General features: G+C 38.1%; 1 long non-coding RNA gene across 1 annotated transcript in view; it reads right to left on the reverse strand.

The window, feature by feature from the left end:
• Window positions 1-1,075: 1,075 nt before the first annotated feature.
• Window positions 1,076-15,766, reverse strand: part of LOC115293947 — a 50,452-nt gene continuing 35,761 nt past the window's right edge. The window contains exons 3-4 of the long non-coding RNA XR_003909691.1: window positions 3,665-3,721; window positions 1,076-1,318 (exon numbers count right to left, since the gene is read on the reverse strand). This is a non-coding gene — a long non-coding RNA (uncharacterized LOC115293947). The remainder of the gene's footprint in view (window positions 1,319-3,664; window positions 3,722-15,766) is intronic.

A 15,766-nucleotide genomic window follows, 5' to 3' on the forward strand; every position in this document is an offset into this window, starting at 1 on the left:
GCCAGGTCTGGATGGGACAGTATTGCTCAAGGACTGACAAGGACAAACCAAGGAAGATCATAAAGGAAGCATCCAGGCAGGAAGGTGAAGTAAAGTCAGGCACACAGTTCAGCCAAAGGATTTGCCTAGGGGAGCTGGGTGAAAACAAGTGAGAGACAGCAGGGTGGGAACTAGAGTTTTGGGAAAGAGTAGATAGGTTTGGCATGGCTGGAAAGAGCCTATTCTAAAAGAGATTTTCTGAAATGCTGGAGCCCAATGTCAGGGCTTTGGACCTCATGCTGGGAGACTGTGGATCAGTGTGGCGAAGAAAATTGTTTCCTTTCCCTTGCCCTCACATCCCATTTAGTTAAATGCTGGAAAAGAATGGTGTTAGGGAATTACACATTAGAGGCTAATCAGGATTTATGGAAAAAGAAGAAAAAACATTCACAAAGATAGAGAGAGGGGAAGATTGTCCGTTGGCTGAATCCACATCAGAGAAGGAGCTGGGACAGAGATTCTTTACTTGATCATGTCTTTCATTCACTTGGGATCATGTCTTTCCAATAAATTTGAAGGTCAAAGAAGCAAGCTAGATTGGGAATTTCATTTATTCATGTTTTAAACATTTAATTATATAACATTCATTAGGTACCTACTATGTGCCAGATACGGTTCTAGGATTTTGGATGTATGCAAATGAACAAGATGGACCAAGTTTTTGACCTTTGGGGGCTTGCAGTCTAGAAATTAATTAGGGGCATCTGGGTGGCTCAATTGGTTAAGCATCTGACTCTTGATTTCTGCTCAGGTCATGATCTCACAGTTCATGAGTTCTAGCCCAGTGTGGGCAGTGTGGGGTCTGCTTAGGATTCTTTCTCCCTGTCTCTGCCCCTCCATACCTCGTGGGCACACACATTCTCTCTCAAAATAAGTAAGTAAAGCATAATGAAAAAAAATAATGGAAAGAGATGGGCTTGCATAGTGGCTAAAAATGCAGTCTCTGGGATCAGGGGCAAAACGTGGCTCCACTACTTACTTATTGTGTGACAACTCTATGCCTGTCTCAGGTTCCTCATTTATGAAAAGTGCATGATAGAGTTACAGAATCATATGAGAGAATGCATACAAAACATTTGCTATAGGCCTGATGCATATCCCCAGGCTAGAGGCTTAGTATTCTCTTAGAGTCTTCGGTTTATGGCTCTTGACAATTCATCTGTTGGATCATCTTCATTTGCTCACTACCTGAGAGGAGCTGCAGGTCAGGAGAGGTTCCTGCTTCCCCAGTGTCTTCATTCAGGAAGGATTTCCTGTAAGCTTTAAACTCGGCCAGTCACTGCAATCAAAATTTACAAATTATGTAATCTGGTTGGTGCCCAGCCCAAAGTTTTGCATTATTCTCATCAGAGTGGGAAAATGTTGGGGAAAGGAAAAAGAAGTGATATTCACTCCATATGATTTTTAAACACTATTCTGCATGAATATTCAAGACCCTTGCCAGCACCATTCACAGCAGAGAAAGGCTGGCCTAACATTTGCTCTGTCAAGTGTAGTTTTTTTCTTCTCTCCAGACAATTTTATGTAAAATATCTACTTTATAAAAAAGGAAATTAAAGTTGATTTGAGATGCTAGGAAGGGATATATGAAGCCAGTGTGTGCTTTGATAATTCTGTGTCTGATTACAAATACCTCAACATTTCAGATTCTACAGAGCTCTTTGTTAGGAAATTGCAGAATCATTCATTCCTTATATACACCATCTTAAGAACAAACTATGGAAGAGCTTTTGCGAAAGAGAACTATTTAATGACTAGACGAATTAAGAATATTTACATATCAAATGTAAAGCTTGAGAAGGATCCTGGAAATAAAAATCAATCTTCTTAGTGGGGATCAAGGCTAGAGTCAAGTTGGCTTTCAGATTGGCACATGCTGGCTTTCTGATTGGAATCTGGTTTCTTGGGCTGACCAGGGTATATTCTAGGCCCTAAGGATTGCTCAAAAACTTTTCTTTTAAAACTCTTCCCAGACTCCGTTTATCTCAAACGAGAATAAACAAGCTGATCTGCATTCTGCCCCAGACTGCCCCAGAGCCCATGCAGTGTGAAGATCTGAAATTGACTTTCTCCCTCGAGGATGTTTCTTGGATGGGGGAGGGGAAGAAAAGTCAGCTAAGCAGCCAAAGCATCTTTAAAGATCTTCTCTTGGAAGCAAGATACAAACTGTGCTCTTTAGACAATACATTTCCAATGTTCTAGCTGTGACCTTGCCTACTTCAAGTGAATACCAATGAAAATCAGTTCCTCTCTCAGTAAGAAATGGAACTTATTGGGGTTAGGAAGTAGGTGAAAAGGGAATATAAAGTCTTTTCAGGGGTTCTCGGATATGCTAAGCAAATTTTTCCCAGGGGGAAAAGAGCTGAATTCTCACATTTTAAAGAGAGTGGCTAATGGGACCTCAACTTTGGAATTCAAGAAAATTTAGGATTTTGTTACAAAATGGACATCCAGAGCCCTCTGAATATGGAAGGACATCTTCCACAGGAATCACACTCCAGTCTGATTGCATTTATCATTATTTTGTCAATCATGCCATTGGGAAAAACTTAGGTCTTGGATTGGGCAGACCTGGGTTCAAATTTTGACTCTGTCGGTGATAGCTCTATGTCTCTGACCTCTTTTGACCTCTTTGAACCTCAGCTTCCTTTTCTGTAAAATGGAGATAATACCTTGTAGAATTTGTCTGATGATTAAATGTGTTTAATATGTGAGGCCATTAGTGCAATAATGGCACTCCTTTGGTTACCCACTATGTTGTGTCTTCTCTCTCTCTCTCTCTCTCTCTCTCTCTCTCTCACACACACACACACACACACACACACACACACACACACACACCCTAATTTCCTCTCCTATATTCCCATGCTTTCTCTATCTCTGATTTGCTGATTCTTTAAGGCTCAGTTCCTATCTCCCTCTTCCTGGCCTTTTTCACTACAAAGATTTCTGCTTTTTTCTAGTCCTCTTAGTTTAGCCCATGACCCTCAGGAGTTTATTATTTGATTAATGTAGTAAAAATATGATTTTAATATTCCATGACACCCCAAAAATATGAAGGACACAGTAAATTTGTAATAAGTTTTTACTATTATTTATTTCAGATAATAACCCCTTGATTTTCTTCTTTTTTCTAAGTTGATCTAGGGACATCATTAATAATATTTGTAGAGTAACTGTATGGTTTATGTGTATTAGCTCAAAGCTTCATAAGCACTCCATGAAGCAGGTTTTATTATTTTCATTTTGCTAATGAACAAACAGAGGGTCAGAGATTTCCAATAACTTGTCACAATTATATGCTGGGGTAGATAGTTAGGATTTAAATTCAGTCATGCAGATTCTAAAGTTGAAACTCTTTCTGCCAAATTTCCATTAATTTGTGGAGGGTTTTCAATCATGGCTTTTGACCAGAGCACATTTTCTTTATGTAGCACTGTCATTACTAAAAAGCCATTCCTAGGAACAACTCCAGCTCTCCTTGGTGACCCTTCCCATGTATTTCTGGATTCCCTCTGAGGAGTGGAAGAAGGTGCTTATATTCTTCTACTCAGCAGTTTCAGGTGATGCTCAATCTCTTGTCCACACCCCGCCCTTCTTGTCATGAGCATTGCTCAGCCATTACCTTTCTTGGAGTGGCAAGAGAGCACTGTAGATGGAGCTACATATGTGCCTATAGAATCTGCAAAAGAATCAGAGAAAACACCCATATATAATTAAATTTGCTTTTCAAATAACCATTTCTCCCTGCTATGAAACTTTGATAAATAGCTTGGGAAATGATATGAACGCATCTATCTGGAGAATACAAGTGGTATTTTTTTTCTTCTTAATATCATGAAAGGAACAATTCCATTGCAAATAAATTCAGTTTTCTCCCACAAATGAGAGGTATTTTCTATACTACAGTGCTTTCCAATTATGTTAAGTAGCTTCATGTTCAGTAACAGAAGCTTCCAAATTGAGGGCTGTGGCCAGTAGCTGAAGTTCAATAATTTTGATAATGTATCTTCCCCCTGCTTAAATGGATATGTAAACATCATATTAGAGGTTTTGGAGGATAGATATACACATTTTCCCCTCGATCCTATGATTTCTGCTTTGGACAATGATCAGTGATTTTCCATTATATTTCTAACAACCCTATTATTTATATTAAAAGAAGCATTGGTGTTATAATTGTTTATGTTTCCTTTTGGAGGATAATAAGTTCAATAGGATGGAAAATTTATTTAAGTGTTTAATGTTCTCTTTGCTCTAGATTGCCATAAATTGCTATAAAATTTTGGGGAAAATGACTCATAATCTTTAGCCTTTTTGGGTGCATTTCTCAGAGGGCTGAAGAAATATGTTTTCTAGAATGAAGCAAGGGAGCCATACAGAAGAGAAACATGTGAACAAGGCTTACAGAGTTAAGTTTTATATTTGAACGCAATGGATAGCATATAATCAAACCAGATCCTCAATGTTTGGTGCAAATTAAGTAGGGAGACTATTTAAAACACTTCTCAATTTAGTTCCTAATTTTGACTTATCTTTTAGTTGGCTTGATTGTATCCTCAAGTAGGACTTTTTTTGTTTGTTTTTGGAGATTTTGTGTACTTGACCATTTCTTTATATGTTTAAGACAAGTGATATGGATAATGCCTGTCTAGCTCAGTTGGTAGAGCATGCAAGTTCTGATCTTGGGGTTGTAGTTCAAGCCCCACGCTGGGTGTAGAGATTTATGAAAGAATAAAATGTTAGAAAAAATAAGACAAGTGATCTGGATACCAAAATAATTGAGTCACTAAATTTTTCCTTCAAAATACAACTTACTGTTAAATTTTAGGCCAGTCTAGTTTTTGCTCATTGTAGATAATCTGTGTTTAATCTCTTGCCTGACTGCTTTTACAACGTTTTATTATTTTTTAAAGATGTAATTCTTTTTTAAGTTTATTTATTTACTTTGAGAGAGAGAGAGAGCTCACATGTGCATGTGTGTATGCATGCGGGGGAGGAGCAGAGAGAGAGAGAGAAAGACCAGACTCCACACTGTCAGTGTGAGCCAGATGTGGGTTTCAAACCCATGAACTGTGAGATCATGACCTGAGCTGAGATCAAGAGATGGATGCCTAACTGACTGAGCCCCCCAGGTACCCCTAAATTGTTTCTTTATCCTTGTAACCCGAAATATTTGTCACGGTATGCCTGGATCTGAGTCTCTCTCTACTGATTCCTCCCGAAACATGGTGAATATGTTTATACTGAATTCTCAGGCCAAATTTTTTGTTTTCAACAAAGGAAAATGTTCTTTGATTCTTTTGTCAATTACCAGTGTTTTAACACCAAAAATCTTTCCCTATGGTCTTTTGTCATTACTGTGTTTACTTAAAAAATATAGTAAACTTGGTCTTAGTGATACAGGGAAATTTTGTTACCCCTATCCTGAGACAGTGTGATGCTTGAAAAGAACACTTTTAAATTGTATATGGATTATGGAAACACCTTTCCCAGGCAGGGAGGCTGAAGTTGTATATTTTTTGTTCATATTTTCAGAGTCCTATTGTTTTTGGCATACAAGCCAAACAGTATCTAAGGTTGTTTTTCTCTTAATTTTGGAATCCCAGATAGATCTCTCTTGCTTCAGAACACCCAAATGGTATAACTTTAAATATTTGTTTACCTTTGAGAAAGGCAAGTGGGGGAGGGGCAGAGAGAGGGGTCAGAGCATCTGAGGTGGGCTCTGCGCTGACAAGCTGACAGCAGCGAGCCCTGTGTGGAGCTTGAACTCAGGAACTGCGAGATCATGACCTGAGCTGAAGTCGGTTGCTCAACTGACTGAGCCATCGAGGTGCCCCCCCCAATGGTATTCCTTTAATGCTAAAAAGTATAACTTTAGTGCTATGTTCTTAGGGTCAAGAAGACTATATATGGGTGTATGGGTGGAGAGGTTGGTTAGCAATTACTAAAACCAATAAAAAGAGTAAAAAGAAATGTAGAATTAAGCTATTCTGGTTTCATGATGTCCAAATGTATAGCTATAAATAAAGTAGGAAGAGTCGTTACTTAACTGAATACTTTATTTTTTATATTTTTTATTTTTAAATTTATTATTATTTAATATTTATTCTTTTTTTGAGAGACAGAGTGCAAGCAGGCATGAGGCAGAGAGAGAGAGAGAGAAAGACACAATTCAAAGCAGGCTCCAGGCTCTGAACTGTCAGCACAGAATCCAACGCGGGGCTTGAACTCATAAACCACGAGACCATGATTGGAGCCAAAGACAGATGCATAACTGACTGAGCCACCCCAGTCCCCCTTAACTGAATACTTTAATCTTTTCTCTTTTATAACAAGCTTATAGCACTGTAACAGTATACATTAATAAGAATTTTTGTCCCAATTATCTGTGCTATTGATTGGGGATCTGTAGAATTCCTAGCTTCTCTCACCATTCTCTCTTTTCTCTAATTTTTATTTGCTTATCAAACTCATCTTTTTATCCTTTTCTTACTCAAAAGCTGTTAATAGCAGTGTAAGGCCATATACCATTAAGCGTAGAACTGAGAAGAGCAGAAAAGAAGAGGTGAGCATAAACTCAAAATAGTAGGTTAGAAAGGGTAACGTGTGATCTAGTTCTTTAAGAATGTAGAGGATTGAACAGACCTGAAGGACCTCCGAGTGATATTTAGACAGAAATTTAGACATCTGACAGAAAATGTTGGTTAAGGAGTGGTATCACTCATTTGGGTAATTTTCAGGTTCTATATTTTGTGCATGGCACTTTGTAGGTTAAGTCTAGTGGTTTTTATTTGTGACTGATAAGAACACTTCAGAGATTTTTGAGTGGGGATGATGATGTCACAGAAATGACTGGCAACCTGTTCACACTCCTTAAGTGTGAATCAGAAAAAGGAGAGAGTGAATAAGACCCATTACTATACTGCTGATGGTATCGTAGGGGCTCCAGCGTGAGGCCTCAGATTTACTGGTGTTTGGAGGCACCCTGAAGGAAAGTGAGGTAGAAATGGGGAAACCTGGAATATTAGTGATTAGAATTAAGTCCTGGAAGCCTGGATGCTAGACAAAGTTGAAAGAAGGGACCAAAACTTGTTGGTTAGTGTTATCAATACCTTATCCATCATATACAATAGTAGTGGACTGATTCCAAAGCATCCAATTGGGTCAAGAACAATGTACTAGGGGTAATCTTTAGGAACCCCTTCAATCTGTCCCTTATTTTGGGATGCTGCTTCTCTGGAGGAAGTCTAACTTGATCCCTTTTGATCCCAAATGAAATACAAATGATGGAATACTAAGAGACAGAGACCTGGCAGAGGGTTTTGTTTTCCATTTACTTCCTGTCTGAATGTGGGATTCTTCAACTTGAAAAATCTTTGCTCTGAAATGATGTGGTTTGAGGAGAATGGACATGGACAAGTAAATGGAAATGCATTTCTAGCAATGCTACTAATGTTCTGCACTTTGGACAAAGGCATCCTTGTAGAGAGAGAGGTAGGGAGAGAGAGAAAGACAGACACAGAGACACACAAAGAGGAAGGTGGGGGAAAGAATTTCTGCCTCCTTTATTATTTCTGTCATGGCAGAAATTATAGATTATTGGTGACAACCACTTATAACATTATTTTCCTTCTTTGATCCCAATTGTTTTGTAAAATCCTGAAAAGCAAAGACACATGGTTTCTTTCTTTCCTTTTTTAAAGTAGTCTGCATGCCAAGCATGGAGCCCATTGTGGGGCTTGAACTCATGATCCTGAGATCATGACCCTGAGATCAAGACCTGAGCTGAGATCAAGAGTCAGACACCTAACTGACTGAGTCACCCAGGTGCCCCTAAAGTTTTAAAATGTTTTATTTATTTTTGAGAGAGAGAGAGAGAGAGAGAGAGAGAGAGAGAGAGAGAGAGAGAGAGTGAGCGAGCACATGAGAGTTGGGAAGGGGCAGAGAGAGGGGAGACAGAGAATCTGAAGCAGGGTCTGTACTGACAACAGTGAGCCCAATGCGTGGCTCAGTCTCACAAACCATGAGATCATGACCTAAGCCAAAGTTGGACACTTAACCAGCTGAGCCACCCAGACACCCCAAGATACATGATTTCTAAAGAAAGAGTCCTTTAACAGATTAAGGACATTATAATTCTCTTTTCTGAATGCACATATATAGCTTACCTTTTAGAAGGCACAGAGTCATTGATTTAAGGACATTGAATAAGGAGTTAAAATTAAGTCATGAAAGATTGAATATATGCATATTTTTGTACCTTCCTAAGCCCCCAAAATAAATTAAAAATATATACTCACTTAAAAAAAATGAAACAGAAGAGAAGGTGACAAGACCGGAAAGAAGTCAACAACATTTTGAAAACTGAATGAGGATGGAATAGTATAAACTGAACTAGCTAACCTGTGAAAGCTGAAATTAGAGCCTGAAGTGGATGAAGCCAGTAAGAGAAAAAGAAAATTATGTCCTCAAATCTAGAAAGCCTGAAGAATTGGAGATACCAGGCAGCTTTAAAAAGGGAGCATGGCAAAAGATTAAAAATGGGGATTTGTTAAACTTGTGTGTAATGAGACTTTAAGATACCAAGATCACTTCTCTTACTCTTGCTAGCCCAGAAACTACTCCTTGTCCATTCTGGTAGAAAATAGGAGGTTCACAGCAGAGAGGTTTGCGTAGCTGGGGATCACAGTGAGATGTTGCTGAGTGTCTGCCGCCTGAATGGGGAGATCCTCTGTCTTCAGTCTCCTGAAATGCTCTCAGAATACTGACAACCAGGCATATACCCTCAGACAGGAGGGACCCACAAATGTTGAAAGTTGGGAGCTCCCCAACTAAATGGCTTGGTCCTTACCCTACCATCTGAATTGTGACAGTAAAGCCAAGTGGATGTATTACTTTGCTAAAATTAGGAAGCCATTAAGTAAAAAAGAATAACTCACAGACCGTTGAACCATCTGCCTTTAAGAAGAGAAAAATATTGCCTGTCATGAGGCAGCGGTAAGCGCTCTAGGACCTGTATATAGAGCTTCCCTAAGAGTATCCCATAACAGGTGGAAATGCCCGGGTCACACATGTGTACGTAAAGTGGGCCGTTACAGAGATTGACTCTGGTACCTCTGAGTGTGGTGTGATTAGAGTTAGATGGAGGCAAATGGAGTTACCTGCAGAGCTGCCTTACTTGAGACTTTTTTCAAAGAAAGTGTTCTAAGAGATAAAATCTGTGCTCCTTAGAATCTTTCTCACTGGTTACTTTGTTACTTTGTCCATTCTTTCTCCAAGTTGCAAAGGTGCTTTTAAAAGTATATATGTCTGGCATGCTTTTGTTTATTCATTCATTCATTCATTCATTTATTCATTCATTTATTTATTCAGTCAGTATTTTCTATGTTCTTGTATTGTGCGCTTTTCTTGGCCATGAGAATGGAAGCAAAATCTCTCATTACATATGACTTACATTCAGATTGACATAAACGCTAGATTCTTTCTTCCTTTCCTTTTGTAAGAGTTGATTGACTAACGCCATCTTCCAGGGCCAAAAGTACATTTTAACTTTTTTTTTTTTTATTGGGAAATTGGACTGGAAACCAAATTGAGAAATATGAACTGTAACTTTTCTACAGAAGAATTAGTCCTTCATGTAATAGTGGAAAACTGAGTGTTAAGGAAACTGGGAAACGAAGATCAAGATAAGCAATGGGCCAGTGAATTATACTATGGCTATGTTAAGTTATGAGCAAGTGACTCTGGAAAAAAAGCACATAAATATAATAAATAGAGGTACAACTATTCTCCAAAGTCTTTTTTTTTGTTTGTTTGTTTCTGGCAGATTTTCTCATCGTTATCATTTATCTATTTCATTGAGTTACACACACATCCCACTACATGCACATATGTATCTGTATATATTTATTTTTTCCAATGGCTCTTATTTTGTTCTTTCTTTTCTTTCTCCATCTCCTTTCCATTCTTCTCTTCTTCCTTCTTTTAATAATACCCTGTTCTTATTTCATGTATATTATAGCTTGTTTAATCTTTTGAGTAAATCAGGGATAGTTTACTTGAAGTTTCATTTTTCTTGAAAAGACTGTTTTTTCTCTAAGTTGCTTTTATTTCTTTCAAACCCCACCTTTCATGTTTCCTTTTTCTTTCTCTCTCTTTTTTTTTTTTGAGGGGGGGAGCTTTTTTGTCCTGATGTTGCTGATACTCTAAGACAATAAGCAGCTGGCAGGAAGCTCCTGAGACCTCAGATGGGGCTTTTGGACTGTGGGCTCCACTATAATTTGATCTTAGTGGGCCCTTTCGTTGAGGGAATTCCTGATGGAGGATTCCTTTTTTTCATACATTACCTCCACTCTAAACTAAGCCTTTTGCTCTGCTATCGACAGAGTAAAAGTCCCTTATTTTCTCTGGAGAATAAGCCCCCTTGTCCTGTTGGGGCAGAGATAATGTACAGGCTGGCTGTATGGAACAGGGAAGAGATAGGGATGTAATTGAGTCTCAAAATTCTCTAACTACTTTTTGAATAGTCCTTCATACAATCCTCTTGTTTTTAATTTGTCTTCCCCATCCATTCCCAGAGGACCCAGTGTTGCCAATTAGTAGATTCTACAAAGCATATTGGGTTTCTTCTTGGCTTCTTCCACTGCTGGGTTAGGACTGAGCTTTCTTTAGATTCTTTTTCTTTATACTCTTTACCACTCACCCAGCTGCAATTATCTCTCTCTCTCTTTTTTTAGTCCTTGTGGTTTTGTGCCCTTTAAGAAGGTCTTTTCTGATGTCTTAGTGTAGTTTGGGGAGGGAGTAAAATAAATGGAAATTTACCTGGAGGTCTCCCTTGTTTTCTTAAGTATTTAAAAAATTATAACAATTAAAGAATACATGAATTTAAGATTTAAACAATTCATCACTATGTCAAAAGAAATGTGATTCTCTCCTCAATTACCTTGGATTCCATATTCACATCTCCCAAGATGACTAATATTAACTATTATGATGATTTTTCTAATCCTTCTGTGCATTTATGTGTACTTATTTATATACATATACATTTAAGAAAATAATTGGGATGATATCAAATGTATGATTTTATGAGTTGTTTTGTTTGCATTTTTTTTTGACTTGTGATCTTTCCATATAAGTACTTGTACTTCTTTCCCATTCTTTGAGCGGCTGTGTAGTATTCCAGAATGGTGTGCCATATTTTATTTAATCTCTTCTCTATTTTAGAAACATTTAGTTTGTTTTCAGTCTTTCTGTATTGTAATAATGCTGTGATGAAGTGTGATCAACCTAATTTTGCACATGTACATGTATTTCTTTGAAAAACTGTTTATGGCTCCTTGCCAAGGTCTTTGTTTTCCATCCTTAACTCAACTGCATCTTGTTTCTTGAATTTTGCCATGTATGTATAGCACATGTACCATTATATGATTAACTTTCCCCATAAACTGATTTTAATTTTATTTTAAATAGAAGCTTTATATTATTTAATTCTGCTCCTTCACACAAATAGGAAATGAGTGTCACTTGCCATAAATTGATGGTAACTAAAAAAATTGCAAATTTATCAAAAATATCTTTATTGAGAGGTGCCTGAGTGGCTCAGTCAGTTAAGCGTCTGACTTCAGCTCAGGTCATAATCTCATGGTTTGTGAGTATGAATCCTGCATTGGGCTCTGTGTTGTCAGCACAGAGTTCTTTTGGGCCCTTTGTTGCCACCCTCCCTCCCCCACATCCTCCCCAGCTCATACTCTGCCTCTCAGAAATAAACAGTAAAAAAGAAAACCCAGCTTTATTGAACTCTAAGTGAATGAATGTGATTGCTTCTGTTAAAAGGGAATTAACAAAGTGTTAGAGAGATGTGAAAGTCATATTAGTACCAAACCAAAAACCTTCTCTCTCATGTCTTTTAAAAATTAAAATAAAATAGAACATATTTTTCACTGTACAATTAAATATTATTTAATTCCATGTTCATGCACCTCCTAAAATACTTTCATACACCATCAGTGGGTACACTCCCTTTCTAGTCCAATAAGTACACCACTCACAGTATTCTCTTCCTTCAGTGCTTCATCCTGTCCCCTTTCTGCTCAAGGATTCTTTAGATCTTTATTGCCTAGAGAATGAAGTAAATATCCTGAAACTTAAAGCCCATCATCTAATGTCAGCCATCCTCAGTCTGGGCTGCTCTTTTGTCTTTATTACTTCCTGAGTTTCTTTATGATTACGCTATATACACATTGTGACATTCCAGCCATATATCTCCTCTTGTATTCTGGTTATTGTGTCTTCTCTAATATATCATTACTTCTTTAGGGCAAGAACTGTGCCTTTCATTTTATGCTTTCTTATGCTCTCGCCATACCTACCACATTGCCTGTAAATGGTAGGTGCTCCATCAATGTAAGGTATTTACTTATAGACTTTATTTACTATAAGTATTATTTACTTATAGACTTTATTTGTTAAAACAAATTAAGCATTCATTATGTAAAACTTATTAGAGATGATTCAATTATCATACCATCTAAATTCTCATCAGAACACAATGATGAGATTCTTCTTTATAATACTTCAACATTAAAAAATACAACAGAAGGAGAACTTTCTAGTGGTGATGCTGTTCTACTGAGTTTGAGTTCATATTCATTGTATTTGTTTCCTTAATTTGAAAGGCTAAGCTCCCATAACTTTTTATGAACTAGCTGATTTCTATGTTCCTGAGTTGCCTTTGGAACACATTTTATCTTAATAAGAATAACCCATCAAGCAAGAAAGCCAGCAGACTCCTCATTATCATGCTCTGTATATAGGAGTTTATCTTTTGCTGCCAAACCTGAATTCCACACTGTCCGACTTTAGAAAATGGATTGTTTTTAATAGGTAAGTTTGAGTGACAAAGGCAGAGAGCAAGCCAGTGCCCTGTCCTCTTGGTTGATAGGATTAGATCTAAATGAATAAAGACATGTGATGGGCTGCAGACTTTAGGGGAAAGTCTGCAGTGCACATTGGCACTTGTGAGCAGCCATTAACATTCTCTGCCTGCTGTACTAACTCTTTAAAATGCCATTTGCATTGACGATGGCATAATTGACATTGCTCCCTGAGGAGCTCAGAGGATTGTGGGGAGGTGGACTCAAAGAAGATTCATCTCTTCTGAAGGCTCTCGTCTGCCAACAAAATGCAGAGAGAAAAGGACTCTTGTTACTGGGTGATGTTATATTAATAAAAAACAAACAGGCACAAAAATCTATCCATCATCACAATTTTTCCTGTAGCCTTTTTAGCTCATCACACCTTATCTCTCTAATGGACATTCATCAGCATTTGTCTGGATATGTGATATTATTATTATTACTTTTTTCACTAGATATCTTTAAGATTATTTATGATCTGTTTGCTCCCATTGATCTCTCTTCAAAAAGTTAAATTTTTGTAGTTCTAGCAATAGCTTAATGTCCAAATACCCATGAATGTGTACAAGGGAGGAGTCTTGGGCATGGGACTCAGTATTCAGTCTCTGCTATAACTGAAGTTGGTTGAATCACTGTGAATGAACATGACCTTTTAGGGGTCAATGAACTACTGTAGGATGTTGAACCATAATATAGAAAGACACATATACAGATATGAATAAGACACATACACAGATAAATGAAATTGTCAGGTCTTCAACAAAATCAGTTGTGATCAACTGTGATCAGTAGGTTTGTGCTGGATCAGTGTATATCAGAATAATTCTGATATATTTTGTGAACAGTGGGCTAAGTAGAGAAAATAGTAATTTCTTACTAGCATTTCATAATAGTTACATTAGAAGTAAGTGATTTTTATAGCATTTTTCAGAATTTAAATCAGGCAAAAGACTGTAGATAAAGTGGAACACAATCTATAGCCCTAATAATTGGCTACTTATACAGCAAGGAATTAAGGGATATTTTTTTGTTTTGTTTTGTTTTGTTTTCTTTGGAAAAATGGCAGTGAAAAACCTGTTTTTCTAAAATGGAAAAATACCTTATAGGGCTATGGTTAGAAAACATAACCCAAAGACATTGGATTATCTGATGGGCCTTTTGCTCATCCAGGGAAGATCAAAATATGTTTAGTGATATTTTGAGATTGTTCACTTAATTATAGTTTTTGGATTGTTAATCTGTGTCTATTATATATGTCTTGCAGCATGTTTGGTTGCAAGAAAGAGAGAGCTGTTCAAATTTGCTTTAGGAAATTCTGCAAATAATTGAGGGGAATTGCAGAAAAGTCAGTTTCAGGCAGTGCATCTAGACTTGAAGGGGAGCAGACGAGGCATAAATTCTACTCAGACTAGCTGATGCAAGAGGGATGGTTTAACACACCTAAAAAGCATATATGAATCAGTACGTTTATAGCCAGGTGCACAGACAATGTCAGGAATTTGTCCCTAAGCTAAGTTTTCTTTTGTGTTGGCTTTATTCTTGGGTAGGCTTCTTCCTCCTGGTGGTAAAGTTGCAACTTCATTGTACATCTTCAGATCTTAGCAACCCTAGTGAAGATATATTTCCTCTCCTAATAAGTCTTGCAAAAATTCTGGGTTTTGGCCCTCACTCTTCGATATTAGGTCATGAGCTGGTGCCTAAACCTGTAATTACAACCCTATTTGGGGATGCCTGTTTCATGTGGACTGAACACTGGAGTAGGGGTGGAGAATAGAATCAACCCCCCGGAACAAGTTGAAATAGGGGAGGAGTGGTTCTCTGAAGGAACGCTGCAGTCTGTTAACAGGAGAAGAAGGGACAGTAGGGGCTGTTCGTGCCTTTCCTGAATCGCTGTACCAAGGCACGGCATCCATCCCTGAGCTGCTGTGAGTGTGGGAGGCTAAGAGCACAGAGCTTCCCTCTTCTCCAGATAATGCCTTCAGCCAAAGGAATCAGCTCATCCAGAAAGTAAACCACCCCTTCCAGCAACATGCATCTAGTAACTGATTCAAGGGGACAAAGGGCTGTCCTTTTTCTCAAGGAGGGAATAAGTTAAGAATGCATGTCTTGCTCCAAAGCTCCAGGAGAGAGCATGAGCTTGATTGGCTGTCACTCCTGCCCCCTTCTGCTTCTCTTAACAACCTCAGTAAATAACTCCTTCTCAGGCTCTGCTTCTAAGGTTCGTAACCTAAGACATTAGGAAAGGATGTTAGACAAGGAAAACAACTAATGTCCATTCTAAAATTTTAAAAAATGCTTATTAGTTTTGAGAGAGAACGACAGAGTGCGAGCAGGGGAGGGGCAGAGAGAGAGGGAGACAGAATCTGAAGCAGGCTCCATCCAGGTTTGGAGCTGTCAGCACAGAGCCCAACAGGGGGCTCCACCCCCACAAACCATGAGATCATGACCAAGCCAAAGTCAGACACTTAGTGGACTGAGCCACACAGGCACCCTGATTAATGTCCATTCTAGACAAGAACTGAGATCTTTTTCTTCATCTCTCATGATTTCCCCCAGTCTTTTCCTTTCTCTGAATGTCTATCTCATTCTTCTCTTGGAAGACAGTACAGCCTCTGGTTCTCACTGCTTGCTGATTCTTCTGCCTTTTCCTGACCTCTAAATATTGAGATGTTGGAATGTTCAGTACTCAGTCTCCTGTTTTGCATCTATCCTTATTTCCTGAAAAAGTTCATACAGTAACATGGTTTCAAAAGGCCATCACTGCTAATTTACATATTTTACATATCCAACTTTTTCTCTCCTGGAGT

This window comes from Suricata suricatta, chromosome 6, assembly GCF_006229205.1.
Source record: "Suricata suricatta isolate VVHF042 chromosome 6, meerkat_22Aug2017_6uvM2_HiC, whole genome shotgun sequence".
In the NCBI taxonomy this organism is placed as follows: Eukaryota; Metazoa; Chordata; class Mammalia; order Carnivora; family Herpestidae; genus Suricata; species Suricata suricatta.